The 26,398-nt window shown below is 40.6% G+C and overlaps 2 long non-coding RNA genes across 2 annotated transcripts in view; both read right to left on the minus strand.

Annotated features, from left to right (window-relative positions):
• LOC127611826 (uncharacterized) overlaps positions 1–26,398 on the minus strand; it is a 50,616-nt gene that overhangs the window by 12,306 nt on the left and 11,912 nt on the right. The gene's annotated exons all lie outside the window — the stretch shown is intronic.
• On the minus strand, positions 13,960–16,177 carry LOC127611829 (uncharacterized). The gene is made up of 3 exons (XR_007965474.1): positions 15,230–16,177; positions 14,613–14,901; positions 13,960–14,561 (listed from the first exon to the last, which is right to left on the minus strand). It is a non-coding gene; the product is annotated as an uncharacterized LOC127611829 (long non-coding RNA).

Consider the following 26,398-nt stretch of genomic DNA (forward strand, 5'->3'; position numbering starts at 1 on the left):
GATCGCCAGCCAGCCCATCCCCAGTGACTCGTTGTGTTTCGGTGAAAATTGTGTCCTTGACTCTTTGCTGTGAAGGTTTGCGGGCCAATCAGTGCTTACCTGACTTCAAGTGTTTCCATGGTGTACTGTACCTGTCAATTTAGATGTCCGTATTTTACACATTTCAAGCGCCAATTTTGTGTGGCTGTTGGAACAAAATTGCTACTGTTAAGCTATAGAGTCCTGTCTGCTTTTGTAACGGTGAAGCTATCTGTCTCCATTTAGTGTTTGAAAGAGCGTCACTTTGAAAAGTCAAAGGCCCGACCGCATACATATCAGTGGCGTGAACATACAAAAAGTGAAGTGTCTTATGAACTGTAACGGTGGTGCAACAGGGGACATCCCTTTTCACGAAACCATGCGAGGTTCCGCTGAAACCATTTTTTTAAGAATGTATTTGTAATTTGATCGTCGTCCTCTCTGCTGTTTGTGTGAAAATAAGCTGGGCTTACACGTGAATGTGGGCTACTGTACTGTACTTGTGTATTTTATTAAATTTGTATTACACTGTGTGCATGGAAGGACGTTGTTTTTCAACCAATGATGACTTCCGAAGCTGTCGTGTTCATTTGTGAGAGACATGTTAAAGCAACAGTATGTGACTTTTTTGTTTACTGTATTTGTTTTGTTTTGGTTCGGTAAATCATTTGCTCTTGGGCTCCCCCTTCAGGTGCAAAATTTCATCTTGCTTTGACTGTTACTAATTACAAAGCAACAGCAAAATATATTGATTTTATGATTAAAAAAAAGACGTAATCAGTAAAAAGAATCAAAAAAATAAAAACCATAAGCACATACAAAAAAATCAGCATTGGTGTAAGAGTTTGAAAAATAATTCGTTAAAATTCATAGTCTAATCATTTGAGCGGAACCTTTTAGCTTTTCACCCAACCTTTTAACTTAAGTCCGCCGCACACTGAGCGATGTCACCGAAAGCCACTGAACAGTAGCGGAATGTGCGGGATTTGACGACGTGTTTTTGTGAGTGATCTACGCTCGTCAACCGCTTTTAATGTGAATCTCACAGAAATGTCACAGATGTAACATGCAATTAGAAATGCGCAAGGGTTCACGAAAAGATCGATCTGTGCCAACAGCCTGTCTCCCTTGTGACCATCTGCTTCTTCCTTGACAATCGCACCATGTTTTTGTGATTTAATTCAAAATGACACACCACAGTAAATTGCATGTGTAGCCTCAATACCCGATACAGGGTTGCAGTTATTCATCGTGCCCTATGGCTTCGTGGGGCGAAGAGTCGATGACTAACTTTATGTGCTTGGTGTGCGGCAGGCCTCACGAACAATAGGATAGCCAATCCTCAGCTCACAATCAATTGTTGTCGTTTGTGTCCAACTACTAGCACCAAAAGAGGAAATCCACCAGGGACATGCTAACTCACATTTAATAGAACATCATTTTCAAACTGCTATTTTAAAGTTGAAATACTGCATAGTGTTGCTTTAACAACACCAAAAAAAAAAAGATCCTGCAAATGTTCCAATAATAGCAATGCACTATGAAAGCAGGTATGTTTTAGAGGGATTGAACATAGATCCTTGTTGGAGGAGCTCAGCGTGTTTTTTTTCCCCCTCTCCCTTATTTCTTGTCACTGCTCTCTATATTTTTAACTACAAATAAAGAAACATTGCACTGTACATTGGTGCACCCCATCACAAGACGAGTTGACTCACTCTCTTGATGTGCCGCGTATATAGCGTCACAAAGCGTTGGCGATGCTAATTCAAAGCCGCCAGAGCTTCAGGCGTCAGGTAGTTTTTTTTTTCCTTTTGCATTATTTATTTTAAACATCTCAAACAGACAAGTGACAGGACAGGAGTGTGATAAATAGATAGACAGATAGATAACACTCAAGTCTGATGAGACACCCCCCTTTCTCCTACAGAAGAACTCTGAGAGGAGTGAGAATCAAATTAAATTTTAATAATCCCTGTGGGGCGTAAAATGGGTTATTTCATCAGCAAACAACCAAACTCATAATGCTATAAGTGTTAACACTTGTAAATACAAAATGGAGATAATTTCATGATGATTTATTCTTTGTACATGTTTAACCATAATTGACCTCCAAAGAGCAATATATATATTTCTAAAAGAAAATGTAAAAGTTATTATTTGAATGTAATTATTGGTCAGTGTGGTTATATGCTCAATGCAAGCCTCACGTTGCTAATCGATGCTGTATACCCCCCCCCACACACAAAGCAAAAAATTGGGAAAAAACAACCAAATTTGGTGTGAATCAAAACTACAGTGAAAACATGAAATGTTTGACTATGCTCTGAACGTGATGTTTATAGGTACGAAAACACGGAAAACCATTGAAGATGATTACCAGTGCAGTAGTTTCAGATGTACAAGAAAAGTCAGAAAAGGCCCGAAAAGGTGTTTACCCTATATTTACTATTTGTATTCAAACCAGGTTTGCGTAAAGGGCCCTCAACATTAAAATGGGTGCATTGTCATTTTTGTGCCGGGGCAATGGTCTAGTTCAGCGCGTTGGTAAATTTGGTAGACGTGCTCCGCCATACTACCGGCGCATCTAAACATTTGGTTACAAATTAGATGAAACTTTAGACTTGCAAAAAGCAGGTCTAATACGTGGCGACGGTGGTCAAACGCAATTTTGATGTGTTTGATTGAGGCGCGGGCAGACATATTGGTGGAAGTCGTTCATAAATATGACATCAACTTGGGACAATGCCACTGAATCATTGTAGAAATTGATTCATTGAAAGCATCATCATTTAAAATGTTTTAATCACATCCCTGTAACATTCTTGTCATACCGATGGTGAGGAGATATGTTTTCCTATATGGTCCCACCTATAGCACTGATGAAATTGTGTGTGCCCCACCCTGCCTCCAGCATTTAAATTGCCCATCCCAGCTCTATAAAGTGAATTTTGAGATTTGTTTCTCAATACATTATATACGTTTGGAGATATTTGCTGAAAATGATGGAGAACAACGAAACTGGTTTTCTGCATTTAGTTTTCCAGATGTTATTTATTTATGTTTTGCTTAAGTGGTGGGGGTTTTGTTGGTTTGTTTTTGTTTTTTATGTGTCTATGTGTGGGATATAGTCCAGCCATGGAGGCGATATTTACCTGGAACAAGGCATAAGTAGCTACATGAAGTAGCATTCGTTCTCCAGGTTGTAGTAGTGACATGTTGATTGATAACTGATCGCTAGTTGGGGCACCATTCTAAAATATTCAGGTGACACGGCCGCAGCATTTGAGAGTGGACACCGATTTTTCATGATCTTGACGCCTCCTCTTATACATTTACTGATCTTTTTATTCATTCAAATTGTTCTTCTCTGCGGTGTGTCAAAATTCAGAAAACATTTAGTTTCACATTCCAGGGACTTAAATGATTAAGTGTTTTGATTTACTTTGTGTTGCCTGTGCCCAACGACACTTGTTCAGTGAGACTACTTGCACTTTGAGACGCGTGTTTGTGTGTGTCGTTTCAAGTATTCAGTAAATAAACCAAGAGTTATTGGTTAGAGAAACGTTGAAAATAGATGTAAATGGAATTTAACATTTAGCCACTTTAGACACACGGTGTAAATCCAGCCTCAAATGCAACCTTCAGCAAAATGGAGAATGAAAGAGTGGGCGCATGTGACAAAAGGCCTTGGTCCGCATACATAAAACATTCGGCGCATCCATCCGTTGGTTGATTCCCTTTCTGGAGCTAACCTGCTTTGCAAACGAGGCTGCAAGATTATTCACTCGGAGGACGACGGGGACATAAACATCAGCAGGACTGGAAGAATCCTGCTAGAAAATTCTGGACCACAACCAATTCATTTGCTCTACAGAGCCCATGAAGAGCGACTGAGTATAACCGCGGCCGCATGTTTACCCAGATGGATTCGGCAAATATAGCAGTGATTTTGACTTTTTAATCTCTAAAAGAACAACAGAGAAAACTCTTGTTTCTCGGCGTAGATTCTGGAGATTTTTATACCTCCCTTTCAACGGTGAGCACTTTGAGAATGCCTCGTGTGTGTTGTGTGCGTGCGTGCGCGTTTGCGCACAGGCTGGCGGAAAACAGAATCCTGTCATCTACAGAGCGCCGACTCCTAAGTGCGACTCTCGGCTTCCTCCTCGGGTAAAACACATTAATTTGGATTTTGATTTGCATTTGTTTTGCCGTCTTTATTGACACCGTTCCAGACCTAGATGTCTCATCTCAGCAGGCAAGCTCTGATGAGCTCATCTGCATAAGTTGAAATAGTCTCCGAGAGGGAGATTGCGTGGGTCACAGCAACTCATCCCATTGAAATACAGACAGAGAACACGGCATCATTTCATGTGGATCAGTCCCGAGGTTTGAGATCACGGGGGAATGTCGGCAGACAGGTGAGAGGAATGTCAAGTAGATGAGGGCTCAACAATTTTCCTTTTTTCGCGCGCGCACACACACACACACACACACACTACACTTAGCTCTCCCGTTGTCTTTAATGCCATCTCACTAAAGCAGTTTGAACCTCCACTTCTGCCATAATTAAGAAGAATTGGCTTTGGAATAAACCTTTTTCCCTTGATTACACAGAGCCCCGGTACAGAAAAGTGCTATGCTGTGGAGCTGAATGCCGATTAGAGACTAGCGTGTTGCGTTGGATGAATGCGACTTGTCTCCCCAGATTGATGACAGTCGCGGTGAAAAGGAATTACAGACAATGAAAGTGATCGGCGTAATACTCCCATTCTTCCACATTTTACATACACAAGCCATCTTTTCAGATGGAAATGGGACAAGGAGAGCGCCATTTTCACTTGTGCAAAATTGACACGCTCGCCCCGCTCACTTAAGCTTTTAATTCAATTTTTCATTCAACAACACAGCCGATTAAGAGCTCGTCTTCCACCTCCGCGTGGCAAGATGGTTTCGCTCGGTTCGGGAACCGCACGCGAGAGCGCGACACATCAACGTAAGGGTGGGGAGAGGGTCATTTTCATTTGGACTGACGGATGTCATTGACGGCAGCGTGCGTGCCCTCGGGGGTGGGGTGGGGGATATTAAAATATGACAGAGAATTTTCATGCTTTGGATCTAAACCCAAACAAAGAGCTCGTTTAAACCTGCAGGGGTTCGCCAGCCCTGATCTCTTTGTTGAATATGCGATATAAGATGTGATATGCTCGCACATTGCCTGTAAAAAGCTGGAGTTGCCGCCTTTTATTTTTCCCGTTCCTGTTTGGAATAAACCGCAAGAAACGGGATCATGAAGTGGGACCGGCACGCTTCTAGCATAGGAAGTAACATCAGCGACGTAACAGTCGTAATTGTTTATCGTTGTTTTGAAAGCGATTGTCGCCATTTGACGAATCGTTTATACGTCACACCAGATGTCGGTGATCCGATAAGAGAGTACAGTGTCAGTTTGTAAAAGCCGCAACAATATCCTATTTTTGCTGAGTTCTCCATAAAAGGCACGAACGAATAAAGATGAAACCATGAACATACCAAACATATTTTTCATTGAACAACGACCAAAATTTGGATTTACCCCAACAACTAAAAGTAAGAACTTCAACGAGGTCTCATCCAGGATTTTATGAGCTCGGCCAGCATAGTTTTCATTGAAAATTAGGCTCGCCGAAAAAGAAGTCAAAGTAGCCTGTAAGTAACTATGGACAATTTCAAGTATGCGGTGAAATCAACATGCGTGTTTTTAGAATATGTTTGCTACTTCAAGCATTTTCTGGTAGTTTTTTTAAAGTCAGTATTATGTTGTGATAGTAGCTTGTTTTGTATCTAAAACACAATCGCTTTTTTCATGCTTTAGGAAAAAAAAGATCAACCAAACATTTAAATGTACAGTGCATGCTTTTCGTGGGCAAATTATGGCAAGAAGTGCTTCTTTTTTATAAAAAAAAAAATAGGAAAAAGACTTGAGTGTCCTTACTCCAATTTTGTATTTTGAAATAATTTGAGAAATAACTTTCTGGTATTTAGTGGCGTAAATCAAGGTTTACTTTCAATTTTGAAATAAAGGGGGCAGTCCTTTATTACATTCTGCACTTTTCCTATTTCAGTTTCCAAGATGGCAACGCCCATAAAATTAAGCTTTACCTCCTGCAAAAACATCCCAGAAAGTGAGGTTAGAAGATTGATAGAATTCTCACAAGGTTAAGTCGTGCTTGAGATTGGGTGTGTTCATGTTAGCATAAATCAATGTTATCTATCATCTTTCGTGAAATAATGATAGATTACGGCATTTGCAATTAGACCACTACTGCGCAAATCTTCTTTTTTTTTTAATCCCAGTCTGTCTTTTTTTTTGTTAGGTTGCCTGTTTTTGTCAGGCAACCTATGAAAATAAAGACGATAGTTCCACAGTTGTGGATACAAGTGCAAGTAATATGATCCAATTAGAATATCCAATATGATCCTAGTTCAAAATCAATGCATTTGGCAAAATGCCTAAATCTGAGGGAAACCACCATTGCTGTAAAACCAAGTATCTAGAAGAAGTAATCATTGCCACATAAATCAGCAAGATATAAATCCCCTGGATTTTAGAGCAGCCATAAAACCTTAAATCACGCTCCGGTAAAATGACGAAAACTAAGTGGGGACGCTAGACCTCAGCGGCTTAATTTTGAGGTTACTTTAGCTTTTGCAGGTTCCAGGTCATATTCACATCTTAACGTGTACTTAGCAACATTGAGAATTTGTCAGAATAAAAAAAGACGATAGATTCTGCATAATTTTGTAACGTTTATGATTTTTTTTTATATACATACATTCCATGGATATCTTTCCCAGGAGGAAAATTACTTTCATTCTGAAGTGAAATAACCAACCACTCTACTGTCATGTCATGCATATTGCAGTGTTTTTAGTCCCTTTTCAAATAAATGAGGATTGGAAACCCTTCTTATAATGAGCTCTAGATGAGTCCGATGTGTACCCCGCCTGTGGCCGAAAGTCATTCGGGATAGACCGCAGATCACCCGTGACCCTAATGAGCCCTGCAGACAATGTTATGTATGGCTCAAAACCAATCTCAAATCACAGTCAATGAAATAAATTGATTTTGGCGTTTCGCTTACATATATCTCGAGAACTTATGCACGAAAAAAAAACCTAAAACTAAAACAAAAAAAATGCCTGAGAAAAAAACTGTCAAGGCATTTGACACTTTAACCGACAAACCACCTTTGAACGACAAAGGTGTCTGAATCACAACATGATGCTAATGAGTATTTTATGAAACGAATTAGCTGTCATTTAATTACTTTGGCCCAAGGGAGTGTTGAGTTTGACATTCAGGGAAAATACACAAGGAAGAAATTGATAGTATTGTGTTGTCTGTGTGATATGAAACGACAGCCAGAGGGCGGTTAGTACATATTTGATCAACAAAGGAGAGGGGAGGCGGGTGAGGTGGTGGGGTTGGGCGGCATATGAATACGTGACATCAGCTGTCAAGCCGCTACTACAAGTGCACTCAAGAGCCAAGCCGAGGCCAGTGGCTTGAATAAACTCTCCTCAAAATCCGTCACGTTAATAGATATTAGCCCAAATATACCCGATCTTCTGTCTCTTAAAGGTCAACTTCATCTTTCATTAGAAATAAATCTGCCCGGGATCTGCTCCGTGCTTTGGATCTCTTCCACAAAGTGATGGCTTCTTGCTTGCTCTGATAAATGTAAGTAAAAGGGGGCCGCGGGGAGGTCTAATGTGATTCTGTTGACAGACAGCGATGATACCGCCACCGACATAAGGCCTATAATCACTTGTTTTATGTTTCATGCAAATAGGCGGCTAGATTTAACATATATGAGCACCAGTGGTGATCCGGTTAAGCCTCAGGCACCGATGCAACAAACATTAGCCAGTGAGCTATCATGAGGCAGTGTGAAAACTCAGAGTCAGTTCTCGAGCCACAATATATTTTTCACATCGAGTCGAATACCAACAACCTTGTCAAAACCGAAAGCTACCTCGTGGGTAGCGGCACAACACATTTGTTCAAATTACATTTCAGTATACGTTATTATTAATAAGCAATCATTTTCATCGATGTGAAGCAAGGCTGGAAATAAATGGATTTGTATCGCAAGCTGCGAGTCAAAATTTGCATTTGCATCGTGTCATGTGGAATAAACTCAGACCTTGCTCTGCAGCGAAGATGCCCACTAGCGTTCATTTTACCTTGCCTTAGGTCTAAGGCGGCTTTTTTTTACGGTGGTGTTAATACGAATTTACCTTACTAACATGACGTTCTACCTGCGGAGGGATTTGTCTATGTTAATTATGGCGACCGTCAAATTTGTGACGTGTTTATTACCATGGTGACAAAATACAGTGGATGCTAATTTGTTCCAATTTGTCTTATTTTCTCCTTTGTATTCAGAATAGCTCTTTAACCAAGCAAAAATACACGTAATCAAAAATGATTATTCAATAGAATTTCCAGTTGGACACTAAAATATTTCTTCCCTCAGCAGTTATATTGTGGTATTTTTTGGGGGGCAGGGGGGTTGAATAAAAGTCTTGCTTCAGGTCCCTGGGACTTTAAAAAATGCTCTTCAAAAAGGTACTCAAATGAATTCATTGATTGGCAAAACTGCCCCTCAAAGGGGAAAAAAATTTACTTACAGCCTTGGTGAAGACACTGACCATGTTAACCCTTTCAGGGGCAGCGGTTACTACAGTTACTTATCATGTCAACAGGTTACAGGGTGCATGAAATGATTCATGATATCTCACATGTTATCAACAATGATTGAACAAGGTAGGAAATGGATACATATCAATATGCTACGCTTTATTTCTGTTACTCTCAGCAAGCGTTTACACTTTCCTGGATAATCACAATGTCCCATCACCGGCGGGCGATTTTTAGAACAAGCCCTAGCGCTACTGATGACCCCCGAGTATATGAGTACTGAATGTGAAGGTGTATTTGAAGAAACCTTCAGCAACATTTCTCCATCTTTTGTAAAATCAGTCTTTCAGTGGATGATCCCATTTGCTAAATTAGCATTGCCCATCTGTGCAACACACTTACACACAACTGGACTAATTTGGACCGATCCTCTGTAGAAGTTTGGCAAAATACGAGCCATTAAATGTGTTCCCAAATGGTTTCTTCAAACCAAAAAAGCCAGTTTCTTGTTCATTTTGAACACTGGGCCACGGATTTTTTCGTGACACAATCACTCAATTTCATATGGATCAGGAAAACTGTTGAACGGGGCTTTTTTTTCTCCTGGTGGTGTTACTTAGGGGAGATTGGGACCCGTAACATTCAGATATTTTCACCGGGCTCACAAAATTGGTGAGTATTCCAGCACATTGAGCACCCCACTTCCTAGAAATTAAAGTTATTAGCGGGAGGAAGAATATTTCGAAGAGGGCCTTCATGCTCAAACCCTAATTATGAAGTATTTCTCCAAATAATTGTTATATTGTATTTCCACAAGGATTAGTAGATCGAGTGAAAAGTCCATTAAAAATAAATTTAGCATCAAATGATGAAGCCGCTACTCTCAATTTTAATGAAAACTCCTGCTGGCAATTTTTGGCATAGTCCTTTGACAAACATGCAAAAATCATTGACAGAGGTGGTAAGAATGCTTATTAGAATTCAGGAGGACACCCTTCGATTGTGAACAGCTGGTGTTCTTTGCCCGTGATTTATACACACCTCACTCACTCACACAGACACACACGCGTTGAACTTGCAGTCACAGGGCAAAATGGTTCTGATGGTAATTTTTTTTCTTCTTCTTCCAACAGTGCACCTCGAAAGCAAATCACAAAGAAAAACAAGCTGCTCTTTTGGAGAAAAATCAGCAGCGCAATTGACCCTTTCGGACTTGATGGGGAAAGTCATTTCGATAATGAGACAGGTTTCGAGTGCAAAGTCAAACTAACATCAGTGTGGGCACGTGCAATTTCCCTCAAATGATCTCATCATGGACGTCTTCTTGATGGTGTTATTACTGGCTACGGGATATGGACATTTTCACCCCATCACCGATTACCTTGATACATAGCAAACTAATCACCCACTGGAAATGCACGCAGATGTAACGCGTGACCTGATTTGGTTTAATTGCTTGTATTGGTGTCACTTTGCAAAAAGGCAAATAAGACCTGTGATTTGTGTCGTAGGAGGTGTTGCGTATAGTGTTCATCAGAGGTGAGAGGACGGCATCATCCATATTGCTGAGTGGTTCCACATTTGCATTACAATATCTACTTTACTGATGGGTGTTCCTTCAGCGCTGAACTATTTCAATGACGAAAAAAATGGGACAGGGTTCTATTTTACATTGCCCTTAAAAGTCGAGATAATAGCGGCTTGCTATTTTCATCTAGTTGGGCCCGTATTGCCATATAGAATTGAGAGCACATTCCGGAATGTCTAAAAGGTCACAAACACATCCGGAAACAAGGATTTGTTCTCGACTTCACCTTTAATCCTCTCTACTTGAGGGTGTTTACATCGAAAATGCGGTCCATCAAGAGAGGGGGGCTGCGAAGTTGAAGATCGAATGTCAGGGAAATTGAACAATTTGGATGGTGACCAAAATCCACCCATCCATGCAAAACCAACACAACCACAGGGGAGAACGCTAACAACACACAGGAAAGGTCCGGAGTTGAGATTCCACTCCAAACTTTTGATCTGTGAGGCAGACATGATAACTACTCATCCACTGTGCAACATATTTGGACCAGAATTTTTGTGGAAAAATGTGACAGCGTTGAAACATCGTTCGGAGCGTGGGCAGTCATACAGTACATGAAAAGACCTTATTTCATTTCAAATGATCAGTTGCAGATGTCGACAATGATGTGTCAGTCAGCCGAGCAAAGGTGATGCCTATTTTTGTAGGTTTCGACTGCCTGCTTTTGTTCCATTGCTGTTCGCCTTTTTTTTTTTGTTTCCTTTTGGGAGTGACCACAATTGAATGAGCAAATGGCTTCTGTTTGGATCATGTAACTGGTGTCCTGAATTTAAATCCATCTTTTTGTCAAGGAGAAATGAGTTAAGATTGTAGAATGAAGCTGTTTGTTTCTATGTTAGCTTTTTGCATTAGGCACCAACAGGTTAGCTGCCTTATGCTAATCCCTGGTGATCAAAATGTAGTCATGTGCTTCATTACATTAGGTGATGATTTAATGTCTGCTTAACCTTGTTGGACAATAAATTACGTCAAAATGTTACTTTAACCCTTTCATGCACCCTGTAACCTGATAACATGATAAACGGTCCACTGTAGTCGCAGCTGAAAAAATGCCTTATATATATATATATATTTGGGTTACAAATCCCTTTTTAAAAATACATATGATCATCACTGAATGTACTTTCATTCATTTTTTTACTGAATGATCTCTGATTTCTAAAGTAATTAATCATCAATTTGTTGTGACAGTATTCCTTTAATCATCGGGTAAAGCGCATTCATTGTCGGCTAGGTTGCAGAAGAGACCAAGCCGACTCAGCTTACAAGCATTAGCACTCAAGGCTATACAAACAGAGGCCACAAAGACCACTTTAAAGTCCAAGGTCAAATGACTTGGCTGACTGTGTAAACCGCCGATGTTTGACCACGTGGGTGATTGTTCATGGCTAGCTTTTGTTGATACATCTGCCACAAAAAAAGCCAAATAAAAAGAGCTTGTCCTTTGTATTCTAACTTGGCTTCAGATGTATTCTTGCTCATTTTGCTGACGTCTCACATGGCCCAAAATGGTACCTTTCTTCAATTTGTTTCTCGCCTCAATTCAACGTCACTCAAAAGCGAGTGAACACCTTCATTCGGGATGAGGTCATTCGTGATTTTTTTTGTTGAATAAAGTAGGTCGTTGGTTTATGGCTGAGTTCCAATCCTACATCAGCATTTTAAACCAAATTTGTCTGCTATCGCCCACTTCTCGCCCTCAGGTACATTATAAAACACACTCACGGTCTCCTGAGTTCATACTCACAAAATGGTTTTATTCTCACATTTTTGGAATCAACCCCGCTGATTTCTCAAAAGTCCGATTTTTTCTCTCCATTTTCCTTGAATCCATTTACATGCACCACACAAAATGTGACCCCTGCCTTTAATCCATCACAGTGGTGATCACAGCAAGCAAACACCATTAGTGGCACGGTAGAACGGTGGGCAGCTTTCCAGCGCCCAGCCAACATTCTCACTCGCTTCTATCTCTCGATTACATTCATTTGTCAGCAGAGCTTTACAAAGCTAATTGTAAGAGATGCGGAATTGAGATCGCGGTTGAATTGAATTAACAAACCCAGTGACATGGAGACAATGAATTTGTATTTAATTTTGTGCCGTTTGGATTCAAAGCTGTTGTGGAGTATTGAGCTGGCTTACTGAACTTGTCACTTCATTAGGTACACCTGTCTCAGTGAACACAATGTAATAGTTGGAAAATAAACTCAAAGGACCTACGTGTTAGTCGCCGACAAAAGTGGCAACGAAAACAAAGTGTACAGTGACTGTGAATTTTAATTTGTTTGGTGATCGGTCTTCGAAAACACACGGCACATTTTTAAAATGTGTTTCTAGGAAAGACAAATGGCACTGTACCGCTGAGTAAAACCCTAAGAACACCCAAATGTAAACAAACAAACTAACTATATGAAATCAAATTGCTATATGTTGGGAAAAGCAGGAAATGATAAAAACAACAACGTGCATGATCAGTGTGCTTTTTTGGGGGTGTGGCCTAGTGAATGACATCAGTAACATGGCCTGTGTTGGCATATGGAAGTGAGTTGGATTCTACTCTAGCTGCTTGCAAGCGTTCTGATTTTGTGTTTTTATGTTTGACTGTTAGTACCCACGAGTGGACTGGCTCTCAGGCGTAGCGAGTAGATGGCCGCTGGGCCGGCGTCTGTATGTGGTTCTGCAAAGGCGGCAATTTGTCTGGTCATTGGGAGCAGAACGAGATGTGTGCAGGGAAGGCAGAAGACATTAACGCTGCACTGAAAGCCTGCCGCGCAGGGCGCACGTAATTTTCAGCGAGCTTTCTGTCTCACAACACCTTGAGGCGAGTATGTAACATGTTCTTTTTCGTCTCACTCAGTTCACTTCGTTTACCTTTACCTTTGCGTACGTTTACGATCAAGTGGATAATTGTGTCTATTGTGATAGCGACTCTAAAATTGAAGTATGTTTTTGCAATGAGGTTGGCAGCCAGTGTATGTATGGAAAAAAAGGTGAAAAAGTGGAGCAAGATACTTTTGCTTGACTATTTCTTAGCTATCAGGCAACTTGTTTGTGGAAAATGACATAAGTTGTAGAAGCAGTGGCCTCTACCATTTGTCTTGAGGGAAAGGAAGCAGTTCCATCGTGACAAACGGTGAAGAGTCAATATATTCTTGCTACAAAAGCAATGTTGTGGCAAAACTCTTCATGAAGTGTGCAAGGTCTTTTGACTAAGACGGCGGCTCTTCACTCAAAATGGTGACTTTGCAAAAGAGCTTTGGACAGTGAGCCACATGCTGCGTCACCAAGTCCGAAGACAGATTATTATATGATCATATGTCGCTGACTTTTCTTATACATTTACATTGGAAGGTCTTTTCATTTGTTATTTGAGCAGTCTCTCCAAGTCTCGTGATGTAATTGTGCAATCCTACTAATTTACGAGCAGCATTGAAACCCTGAGCTCATGTACTTTGGTTTTTAACCCTCACTCGTCATCGACTTTGTCAAAGAGGTATTATTTTATGTTCATTGAATGGCTCGACTCAAGAGCGTCAATCAAAAAGTGAGAGTGATCGTCTCAGTAAAAGCAACACTTTTTTGACGCCTCTCGAGGTGGCTGCTGTGTGGGTTTCCACTTTGAATACATTGACAGGCCAGGCAGTTTTATTTCTTTCTTTCTTTCTTTCTTTTTTTTTCCAGACTATCATCGTCCTGCACCTATTCTTGGTGGAGTCTGACACGTCGTTGTCACTCTAACCCGCAGCAGTTAACAATCCCTTTATTGACCCCCGTCTGACAAAAAGCTCCCAAACTACACACACATTTTATTTAGAGTTCTTGTTCAAAAGTGGCTCTCCTCTGGGAGGGGTTCAGATGCATGCCAATCTGTCAATCATGAATAATGTTGACAGCATTGAGGGGGCCGAGGCGGCAGGACTTCACACAGGTTTCATCCGTTTTTTTATCGTGTGCTACTGGGTCATGACACACTTTCTTTCCCTTTGAATTGGGCAAAAATAGTCCACTGCATGCCTATTTCCTTCAGACAAAGTGGGCCATTAGATGCATAAAGCCGAGACGCTAACGCATTCTGTCATGTTTAAATATCCCGGGTCTCCAAAGTGTCACCTTTTAAGTGCTTTGTCTCCCCATCACAAACAAACTGGCAAACCTCAAGAAAAGCTAGAGCAAAGTTTGCTACTCAAGGTGAAAATGCCCAAAAAAAACAGTGCATTTTTGCATTATTGAAATTGTTAACGTATAAAAGTGTCAAGTTTAAATATGCTTGCACACTAGTCGACTAGTTTACTTTTCACTAGTTTAATTTCGCTCGACTTAGTTCCACCTTTTGGTTCAATTGGACAACAGATTTCTTGCAGTCAACTACAATGTGATAAAAGTCCAGTCGAAGTTGAGTAATCGATTAGATCACTGATAGTACTTCAGCACAGTACAATGGTCCTCGACCTTTTTTATGCGACGAACATATTTCATGTCAAGACATACTGTATTTCCCGCACTATAAGGCGTTTCGGAGTATAAGGCACCTATTTTAGAACTGTTTTCATATATTGGGCGCAATGCATTATAAGGTGCATAGAATAGAAGCCGCAATAGTGGTGCGCTTGCGTTATGAATCCACTAGATGGAGGTGTGCTAAAAGAATACAATACAATAAAATACAATACAATACAATACAGTTGTATTTATAGAGAGCCTTCACAACCGCATCAACTGTAACAAAGTACTTTACACAACATTTAAAATACTATGTACAAGAAATCAGAATATTGAACCCATATATAAAGCGCATCGGATTATAAACCGCACTGTCGGCTTCTGAGAAAATCAAATGCTTTTAGGTGTGCCTTATAGTGCGGAAAATGCAGTAATTTGTAGGACAGGCAAAAAGAAAAATATATACCTGTATATAAAATACAACTCACCATTACGGTGAATGTAGCTAATGTAATTTGTCTCCAAGAAATTGTCCGGTCTCGTCATGTGTTCCATAGTAGACATGTTGTATGTAGAACATTGTAGCTAGGTTCCAAAAAATGAAGCCTTTCTATGTCACCTGCGCTTTTCCATCCAAGGCAACCTCAATTTTAGACTTCATATCAAGTATTGTAGTTGTAATCAGGGAGAGCCCTGGAATTATTTCGATTCAATGTGACAATGTTGGCTAATGAATTACCGGTAATCTTTTTTTTCTTTAAAAAAAATCCTTTACTGCCAGCGAGTTCTTGGGCTCAAATTACTGAAGTAATTTTAATTCATTTACTCATTTGTGAGCCTGATGTGACATATTCTGCAGATAAGGTTAAAGGTGGAGGCTAAGAGTCAAATATCAAATGAACAATAAACTTAAGCCGACCTGCTGATATTACAAAGTAAATGCAGCCAGCTTTTTCTTGGAATGTGCTTCTTGAGTTTCGTTATTTGCCCTGCTCCTCTTTTGGAAGAATACTTTTTTTTGGAGGGGGGGGGGGGGGCATTTTTGCCAGCTTTTGGGTTTACTCTTTTTCTGAGACCAAAATGAGCATTTGGACAGAGGCACAGATGGATGCACGTGATTTTCAAAATGAAACTTATTTCAAACTATTACGAACAATAAAATATTTTTTGTTCAGTATGGCATTGAAGCCAATGTTTGTTTTCAGTGTCTGCAGATTAGCACAAGAACATTAGCAATAGCATTGGCACAACTGTGATAATAATACGCTCCCACTTCGCTCAAAAATCATCATGATAACCGATGTCCAGGTGGCTTGTGAGCTAAATAAACCGGTGACTTAACATCCATGCCTTTTGTTGACATTTTTGCAGTTAGTATGTAATTTCTGCCTTGTTGTATTTGATTTAGCGGAAACATGCATACAGATGTGCCACGGGTTAGAATATTGTGGAAAACAGTCAGTCAATTTAAACGGTAAAATATATAAGACAGATTCACTACACACAGAGCTAAATATACATTATTTTGATGGCTGCGGTTTACTCATGAAAATTGAAATTTCAAGAATTGCCAATATTGCATCAGAGACAATCCCAATGTAGTAATAAGGTAGCAATTGGCATTCTGTAAGATCAATGCAAATAATTACCGCAATCTATTTGCATGTGTGTCAAATGGCTACAGTATTCCAGTTCATTAAGGATGCAAGTGTTTGCTGTTGTTTTGTAGCACGCTTGATTGTCAAGATAAATATGAAAGTTATCAACAAACTTTGTTCCATTTGCCATTAATTATAATAAAATGTTCGGCAAACCTTATTATTATTTACACACTTAAGAGAAGAGACCCACATCGGTTTGTGCTTACACATTTTTGTATGGGTGTAAATTTTACCCTGTGCACACAAACATTGCTTACAAACCCATTCAACTGATGGAACAAACTATTTGTATGAAAGCGCTTTAACTTTGTGAATCGCCTTTTCAATGTCAGACAAGCATTCACCAAAAATGGAAGAATGCCCTCAAAGCTGATGGGGTGTTTTCATTCCTTCTCCCAATAGGAGCCGTGTGTCCATTTCAATTCATTGCTCACATCAACATTTTTGAGAACAAATGGTGCAGCACTGCAGTCATGAAAAAAAAACACACAAAAAAAACAAAACAAAAAAAAACCAAAAACAACAACTCTTGGCTGGTCAATTATTAAAGAGCATTGTTTCTCTGAGCGATGTTGTCAGAGCCTGAAGCCCAAAAGAAAACACCATGCTATTTATTTTTTCAGTTAAGTTCTGCGGCGCACTTCCCCGGCAGTAAAGCGAGCATAAATGATGCATGCATGCATTGCTGCTCTCGTGTCTTTCAGCTGATTAAAACATCTCCTTAATGATTTCTTGCGTGGGAGATGTCAGAGCAGCCCACTGCATGAGGAGTAATAATAAAAACGACAAGTGTTGACATTTGTGATATCATTTCGACTGTTTATGATGATTTTAAGTGGGCACCAAACAATTCAACTGCTCTCTCTTTATCCAAAGACTTTTCCTAATGATCATTTATTGAATTTATCTTTTTAAAAGGTTTCGGATTGGATGTGGTGTTTTTTGTGCAGCACTTTATTGGCAGTAAGAAGAGAGTAGAGATAGACGCCAACATCGGCTCAGTCCATTAATTAATTACTATTTAGGAGCGGATGCATTTTTAACGAAGTTTGACTGAGAAATGTGTCCCTGATATCGAGTTACTGGACCCTTCTTTAGGTACGCGCACTGCATCGCACTGGCATTCGGTACAAAAGTTGTATACTTTGGCGTCAGCTTTTACAATTACATTTAATATTTATAATAAAGCTCATAGAAAATATATATTAAGATCATTTAGATTGTAACTAGAAGGCGGCTTATGATGAAAAAAATCTTCCAAAGTAAAAAAAAAGTAAACTACATTTATGATGATATTTTCATATATATATATTTTTTTTACTGAATTAATGTTAGTGAATTACTTCACTTACATTTTTTTGGAGGATGATTCTCTCATAAAGCATCACAAAATATTCGAAGCAGCACGCACGCTGATGCAGTGCAGTTCTACACCACTGCACATGAATAACACATTCATCCATCCATTTTCTAATCCCCTTATCCTCACAAGGGTCGTGGGCATGCTGGAGCCTATTCCAGCTGTCTTCGGGCAGTAGGCGGGATACACCCAGAACTAGTTGCCCACCAATCACAGGGCAAGACCAACAACCATCTGCACTCACACTCACACCTAGGGACAATTTTGAGTCGTTCATTAACCTGCCACGCATGTTTTTGAAAAGTGGGAGGAAACCGGAGTACCCGGAGAAAACCCACGTAGGCCATGACAAGCAAATGTTAAAAAGTCATCTGGGGAATACAAAGAGAAGTCAGCTGATATGATGACTTGCTCTTTAGCCGTGTTAGCGCATGCGCTAAGCGTCCGCATCCTGCCCTCAGTGTGTCATATAATCACATGAGCATGCTTCTTTCTTTGCCTTTGTTGTCATTTGACAACCAGCCATGCTTCAAATCAGATGCTATTACTCGATATATGCAGATATGCATGTGTACCTAATACCGTGACCGTTGAGAACACGTTCAGGAGTGTAATAGTCGCAGGTTAGCATGATTTTATGGGACTTTGATGAAGCTCAGGAATAAAGCATGAGAGAATCTCCGTATCCACCTATGATGTTTGTGCCATGTTCACAAGAACAGTCAGTTGGCATTCAAGTATGAGGAGCAGCTGCCAGCTTCTGGCTCTCCCTCTTTTGAATGAGAGAAAGTAGGTTAACCATAACGTGACGCACGTCGGGTAAATATCCCAGCGCGCCGAGCCTCTTCACCTCGCCACGAGCGGGCGTCTATACGTTTGATTATAGAGTAGCTCGAAATGACACGCGCAAACGCACACGCTGGCAAAAAGAGCCAATTTGCTGGGTCGTCGATGGGGGTAAACACGTGCCAATTGCTTTTGATCTAAGGATTCGCAGCCTGTTCTAATGAGAATTCAGCTGGGGGTTCTGAGCAATAAACCGAAACAGGCTTTTTTTCTCATTTTTGTGGGGTGTTACTTGGAGAGTTACAGGTATGATATTGTAGAAATTGTTTTTGAGCAGGATGGCACGTGGTGGACGAGTTAGCACGCTGGCCTCACAGTGCAGATGTGCAGGATTCGATTCTTGCTACGGCCTTCCTGTGTGCATGTTCTCCCCGTGCCTGTGTGGATTTTCTCTGGGTACTCCGCTTTCCTTCCACATTCCCAAAACATGCATGGTAGGTTAAGGGAACACTCTAAATTATCCCGAGGGGTGATTATGAGCATGAATGGTTATTCATCTCTGTGTGCCCTGCGATTGGCTGGCAAGCGGTTCAGGGTGTGCCCCGCCTACTACCCGAAGACAGCAGATTCGACAATGGATGGATGGTTCTGAGTAAGGGGCATCGCAGTTCTGAGGTTATAGGACCGTGAATTGACAATAAATGAGAATGAATTATTGACAACAGACAAGTTGACTTCATTCAGGAAAATTGAAAAGATGACTCAAATTCTTCCAAATCTGACCCAAAAAAATCCCAGGTTGAATCGGAGAGGCAACCGTGCCAAGGTGGTTTCTAAAGCCGCTATGTCACAGCTTCGCCTCTTACAGGTAAGCATGGCCGCGTGCATTAGCTGTCATGGCGTCTCGGCAAATAGGTCTGGCAAGCTGTTAAAAGCTTGCTTTATAACATCCAGTGAAACCAAAAACGGGTTCGGATGCAGTTTTTCTTGATGAACCATGTTATATTTTTCCTTCGGACCACCACTGCTACAATGAAGGCAAAAGGGAGAAGTTTTGTCGCTTGGCACTTGACACTGTATATATTATTGCTGTTCACCACAGCTATCCATTGCCTTCACTGTATGTGTAATGTCATGTTGGGTCAGCTTAGCACACACACACACATCACAAAATCAGGTTATCAATGTGTCCTTTTCCGCTTGTTGTAAAAATTCCTGTTAAATTTGGGCGAAGAACACGATGAGACATGAATAAATGCGTGTTGACGTTGCTTGGTTGCAAATGAAGGGCAGGCAAAGAGCTGCTCTCTGTATCACAAATACACGCACACACACACACACGCGCGCGCGCATGCACAATCACACGCAGACAGAAAGAAGAACCTGACTCATTCTGAAGACCTAGTTAAGGTGTAAATTGGGATCCAGAACACTGCGTAATGTTTGAAGAAGGACTTGTCACCTTTAATAGTCTTGGGAGCTGCAGAATTGCATGTAAATAGCGTGACCGTACAGCGGGATAAAAATATCATTTGTTTAAAGAAGTGCATGACAAGGTGCCACGGTACTTGAATGGATTAGCACCCCCCCCCCCCCCCCCCCCCGGGAAATCACCCCATTTCTGCTCATGCATAGTTTGGAATATAATTGCGTGCCATGCGATAATATCTCTCTTCTCAATCTGTCTTTGTCTGAAATGAGAAATATACAGTTGCGTCTATTTTCTGATAAACACGTGCATGCACTCCAAAGCATTTAGATGTTTTTTTGTTTTAATACATCCACGCTCTTTACGTTTACTCTCATATGCTCATTCATGGCTCCGCCATTTCGATCTTTATGCTCTTCTTTTATAGGCATAGAAAAATGTTTTATTTAAACCAGGCAGGCAAAAGAAAAAAAACACTCGCAGGGTCAATTTAGAAAAGAATTATCGACCTCTGTGGTCATTGTGCAATGATAATAAGAGCCCATAATTAAAGTCAGAATCCTCAGTGCTCGCGGGCTGCTACGGCGGTGTTGATGAGAGGTTCTGCAAAGGTCTCAAGGTGGAGATGAATATTAATTCAATGTCAGCGGGGGCGCTGTAGCAAGGTGACAAAACACGTTGAAATAAGGTGATGGACAAGGATCGGCACTGGGATCTAAAGTCAACATTAATGATCTCCCGTGAACAGTGGAGTGTCTGCGTGAAGGGCCAGTGGGAATTTGACAGCATCTTCTTTCACCCTTTCAGCGACAGCGGTTACTACAGTGGGCAGCTAATCATGTTATCAGGTTACGGGGTGTAAGAAAGGGTTAAAAGGCAATTTATATCTAACACAGAGCAGTAAAGGCTTCTTTGCACAAAACGTTATGACATCACATCTGTTGCAGATTAATGGCTTCCCCATTTTTTATGTTGTGCAGGATGACATTTGTGTATTCATAGTCTTGAGTAAGCACTTTTAAAGAAAGTGATCTCATTTTCTTTTCTAAAAGCAACACAATCAATACCATGAGCGTTGTTGTGTTCCACTGTGGACATTGTTGTCCAAAATCCTATTTGTTTAATTTCCCCGCAGTGTTTAACCTCGCTCCTGAGTACATACGTGTGCTCTATCCCAGAACCTTGTATTCCTTCCTGGACACCGCATTGCATGAAAATATTCAATGACAAGGAGAAATAGACTCTTTTTAAAGAGTTCAACAGATGAAAAATGAACGCTACGTTCTGATTATAAAAGATGAGCCAGATTTGATGAGTAATTTTGACACCATGCAGCAATGTAAGACAGGGGAATGGGTAGGAGCTACTCTTAAAATCAAGCAGTCCGACATTTACACTGCGAGATTCTATATGGAGCCAAGGCAGAAGGCCGAGCCACTTCCCCTGTCTGTCTTTATTTGACACTAATTATGTGAATAGTAGATTTGTAAAACTCATCCGGCGCTCGCCATTTTCAGTCTCTTTTACCCTACCATAAGATTTTCAAAATAAACACATTTAAATACATACCGAAGACTGAATGTCTGGATTCCGAAAATACATACAGCATATGTCCCTGTGATCGAATGAAAAGAAAAAAAACCTCAATGCAAAAACACCAAGTTCGTTATTTTCTACTCCGAGGAAGAATATTGACTTTACTTCCTATTTGTGAGGAAAGAATAGACATAAATCGAAAAGCGCTTCCCCAATTTGCTGCTCGGAGCCTTGAAGGGGACTTACAAATACAATGAGCATTTGTTCAGGTTAGTGTGACAGTCGTCGAAACATCACATGCAGAATAAAGCCGTTTTCAAACCAGGAAAGATCGAGCTGTATTTCGGCATATTACGTGCAAAAGGCTCGTTAAATTGAGGATTACATGAGTGAATAAATTCTGCGGCGATCAAGACAGCTTGGAAATACGTAGTGCGGTTAGCACTTCTGCCTCACTGTTCTACGGTTCAGGGTTTGAATCCCAGGTTTGCTTGTTCTCTCCCGTGTGATGTTAAGAGTAAATATTTTAACTGCCAGCTTCCAAAAATGTGTCTGTGAGCGAGACATTCAGACTTTTGTTGTACTGTGGTGTCACAATCTGGCAATTTATGTCAAGGTAAGGCTCGTGGGCAGGGGCTCGCACATGACATTTATTTCGCCGGTTTTCCATTTCACATTTCAGTATGTTCCTGTTTCAACCTTGCATTTGCCAATTTTTCATCAGTCTATGTGGCACAAAACAATTGTACGAGCAAATTCTGCCTAGCAACAAGTGGCCCTTGTATGGCATCCCTCCCCTTTCTATAGTACTTGTCCTTGCAAAGAAACTTGAGTTTCTCGAAAACAATTCTGCATTGCTACACCATCTGGACAATTTGTTTATTGGGATTATAAAAGGGAAATCATTGCTATTATTATGTTTTCATGAATAAAGGTCCTTGCTGGTGGATGAGGCGCAATGTCCCCTCAGGCAATAATGGGAAATACATTTGGGTGGGTAAACAGTAGGCTCAACTGGGGATCAAAACTGTTTGACTTCGAGTTGAGACACTATTTGCAATATTGACCCGCAGGCCACACGTGCAGCTTACTTCTCGCCACCCCCCGTCCACCCCTCCGAACAAACACAGAAAGATTATGAACAAAAGCCAAACACATGCTGATAATCTTGGAGAATATTCACGCCTGCTACATGGGCCTCCATTCTGGAGTCGCTGTGAATGTCCCAACCGATTCCATTCACTGCAGATGGAAATGAGGTTGTGCTTCAATAAGCGCTGGAAGAAAAAAAACAAAAAGTCTTCTCGAGTATTAAGTGATGCAATCCTTCCTGTCATTTCACTTCTCAAAGGACGTAACATGTACCCCCCCCTCCCGACTCCCCTTATAAAAAAATAAAATACGTAATAAGTGGAATCAGTCAGGATATTATCTGCTTGCAAATTAGATGAGATTAGTACTTCCCCAGGGTCAATTATTCTACATTTGATTGAAAAAATAGTTTGAATGGAATCTTCTGAAACGAGCAAAATGTGTGTGTGCGTGCGCGTGTGTGCGCGTGTGTGTGTGTGTGTGTGTGTGTGTCGTATGTATGTTATTTTCCCATTCTTGCTGTGATCTGTGACGTAACGACTGCTGATGATTCCTTCCATAATGCAACAGCCGAATGATCCTTCCGGCTGATCCAAACAAACAAATCAAGGTGTTGATTATGCCCAAATCAAGCCAAATGAATATCCAATTTTCGTTATCGTCTCATTTAACGCGATTCAACCATGACGACTCTCAAGATGGAGGCAAACGATGACAGACGTGGCGGGAAAAGCTGCAAATCGGGAGTTCCTTTTGATCGGTCGGAAGCCCGGATGTGCACCAAAGGGTAGGACAAACGAGAAGGCAGACGCGCCGCTGAGAGATGCTCGTGAACAAATCGAATGTTTGCGGCGAGTTTCCTTTGGGGATTTCGTTCTTGCACCAGAGGATGGGCTGATTGCCCTGGCTCTCGTCATCTTTCCTCGCCAATCCGTTATAATGACTCCTCTGTCATGTCTGATACTTCCCTGGCGCCTCTCAAGCAAAGCTGATTATATACGCATTTGAATAGTTCAAAATCGTTTTTTTTCTTTGTCACCACTTCCTTCCTGCAAAAATATATTAAATCTTGTGGTCGAGAAAACACACAGCAGAAAAATGGTGACCATGGGAGAAGGGACATGAACTACTGCACTTTCATTGGCCTTACTTATATACACGGATATACGAATATATGGAATACATGGATCCTTTGCCATCCCCACAAAAAGAATGCTAATAATTTTATATACATTAATTAATATATATATATATTAATAATTTTAAAAAGCTTATTCTGGTAACATCATAGATTGTTGTTTTCCTTCTAAAATGAAAACACAATAATGCATGGAAATTTGTTATGTTTCATTTGTTTGGGGTTTTTTTTTTTCCGGCCCAGCCATCCTTCTAAATAAAGCCAATTTGTGAAATGAAAATGTTACTGTTCACATTATATGAAGAAAAAACAAACAAAAAAGAACATCAAATGCATTTTTAGCTTAGCTTCTTAGTAAGCAGCAAGCGACATTTTGTTTCTCACAATTTATGATTGAGCTCTGTTAAAGCAGTTTTAAAATGTTTTTTTTTTTTTTTTTTTTTTTTACTGTTACTGGCTTTTCATATTCTTTTAGTGATTTTAGTACGCTGACAATGATTTTTGTACATTGTATTTAAATGTTTTAAGTTCTTGGTATTTTAATGTTTTTAACATGTTTAATCATGCAACTGAGTTACGTTGCATATATGTGCTCTATCCAAAAAATTGCCTGGCCTGCTTTTTACTGGTTGACCTATGACGTTGCATTAAAAAAAAAAATAAAATAATCTAGCAAGTGTGAAACTTCAAGCACAGCAAAAAGATAGTTGGACAGTTTTATTTTTAGCTACGGTGACGTTTGATTCCAATTATTAATGAGATGCTTACAATCCATTGCATATGACTCATTTTGTGTGCCATATTACAGTGGTGCGGCATAAGCGATATTCTTTTTGGTCTACCAGAGGGAAGAAAAGTAGCGCTTTGACCACACACCACAAAAAAAAAAAGAGATTTTTGGGGGATTGTTGTAATTTTCAAAGCTGTGGTGAGGCCAATTACGGGAACTTTATAGAGTGTTGTGCACAATGTTACATCCTCTGTCCATAACTGTTATTTACTTACTTTAGTTAGCGACCACCATGGATACGTAAAAGGGAAGAAAAACACCGAAATGACATTTACACGACGCGATACCTGAATGGAGTATGATCATTTTGAATAAAAGTCTGTTGGGGATTCATGTGGGGACAGCAATATATGCTTCCACCCAGGCTGAGGGGAAATAAAATGCAACGCTGAAGGACATTATATATGATTATTGTACTATTGGGTTGTGTGCAGTACCGCCCGCACACAATCACAGCCGCGCGCGCGCTCACACACACGCACAGTCACACACCGACACACACACACGCAATCTAAGACCATTATCTCAAGGCACTTTTGCATAAAATGCACGTGTTAGCACTTGTGCAAACACGTCCTCCTCTGCCGGCCAGAGCTTCCACAGCGCATTGATACCTGCGGGGTGTCTTTTACGACCTTTGTGGAAAGCAGTTACACGATAAGAGTTTCTCTTTCCTGTATTCTCCATCAAATTTACAGCCTCGCTTCTCGCCGCCTCTCCATCGCATGATCCCTTTTAACAAGAGGAAAAGACGGCTGCCTTTGTCGGCCGAAAACAACCGCCGCGGCTTTGATAAGTACACCTAAAAACTGAGCTGACCACCCCGTGACCTGTGATTACCTCTCACTCTCGACCTGTCACTCTTCTTCAGCTGGGAATAATGTGGGCCCATGCTGCCTGATCGGGACCAATTTTAGTCGTTTTTGTACAAAAAGCACACCATAGCAGACTGGTCCCAAGTCGATCGCGAATGTAGGGAGAAATGGAGAAAAAAAAGAACAAAAAAAGATTTGTGTGTCTGTGCATGTTATTATTATTATTATTATTATTATTATATAGTTTAGTGTTCATGCACACTGTACCTTAAGCATCCTATAATTTTCACAAAAATATATATATTTATAAAATAAAACCAAATAAAAAAGCAAGTGACCTTTTACCTATGGTGGCGCATGATCTGCCTCACCGAACGTTGTTAGCTGTCAGCAGTCTGCAATTGCAGCTGGCGATCAGAGCTGTTATGAAAAACTATTGTTTCTTTTTTCATTATTGTTATTATCATTCATGTCAGCTCTCTACTAAGGTAGGCAGTGATTTCTTTTTCACAAACTCACAAATTCTGCTATCTAATTTTATTTTTCTGTTTCGTTCATGCCAGGGGCTGTTGCGGCTGTTGCTCATCACGGCATGCATGTATGTGTGCAAATAATTTTTGTCCGTCTGTCTATGCTAGCGACATATAGTGACAGGCAGAACAATGAAGAATCATCTTCCTGTAACAACAAACATCATTATGGGTGGGGGGGGGGGATCTTTGAAGTTTACTTCATTTTCTGAAATTTCACAACAGCACATTTCACGATACTACTGTGTAAAAGTTTTAAATCCACATATTAGATGTGTAGTGTTATTTCCGTCTGTTCTCACTACACTATAGAAACAGAAGAAAAAATTTATAGCATCAACAGCACCCCCCCCCCCCCCAAAAAAATGTACACACTGTGGGTGGCCCGGTAATCCAGTGGTTAGCACGTCGGCTTCACAGTGCAGAAGTACCGGGTTCGATTCTGGCTACGGCCTCCCTGTGTGGAGTTTGCATGTTCTCCCCGGGCCTGCGTGGGTTTTCTCCGGGTGCTCCGGTTTCCTCCCAC

This window comes from Hippocampus zosterae, chromosome 12 (assembly GCF_025434085.1).
Source record: "Hippocampus zosterae strain Florida chromosome 12, ASM2543408v3, whole genome shotgun sequence".
Lineage (NCBI taxonomy): Eukaryota > Metazoa > Chordata > Actinopteri > Syngnathiformes > Syngnathidae > Hippocampus > Hippocampus zosterae.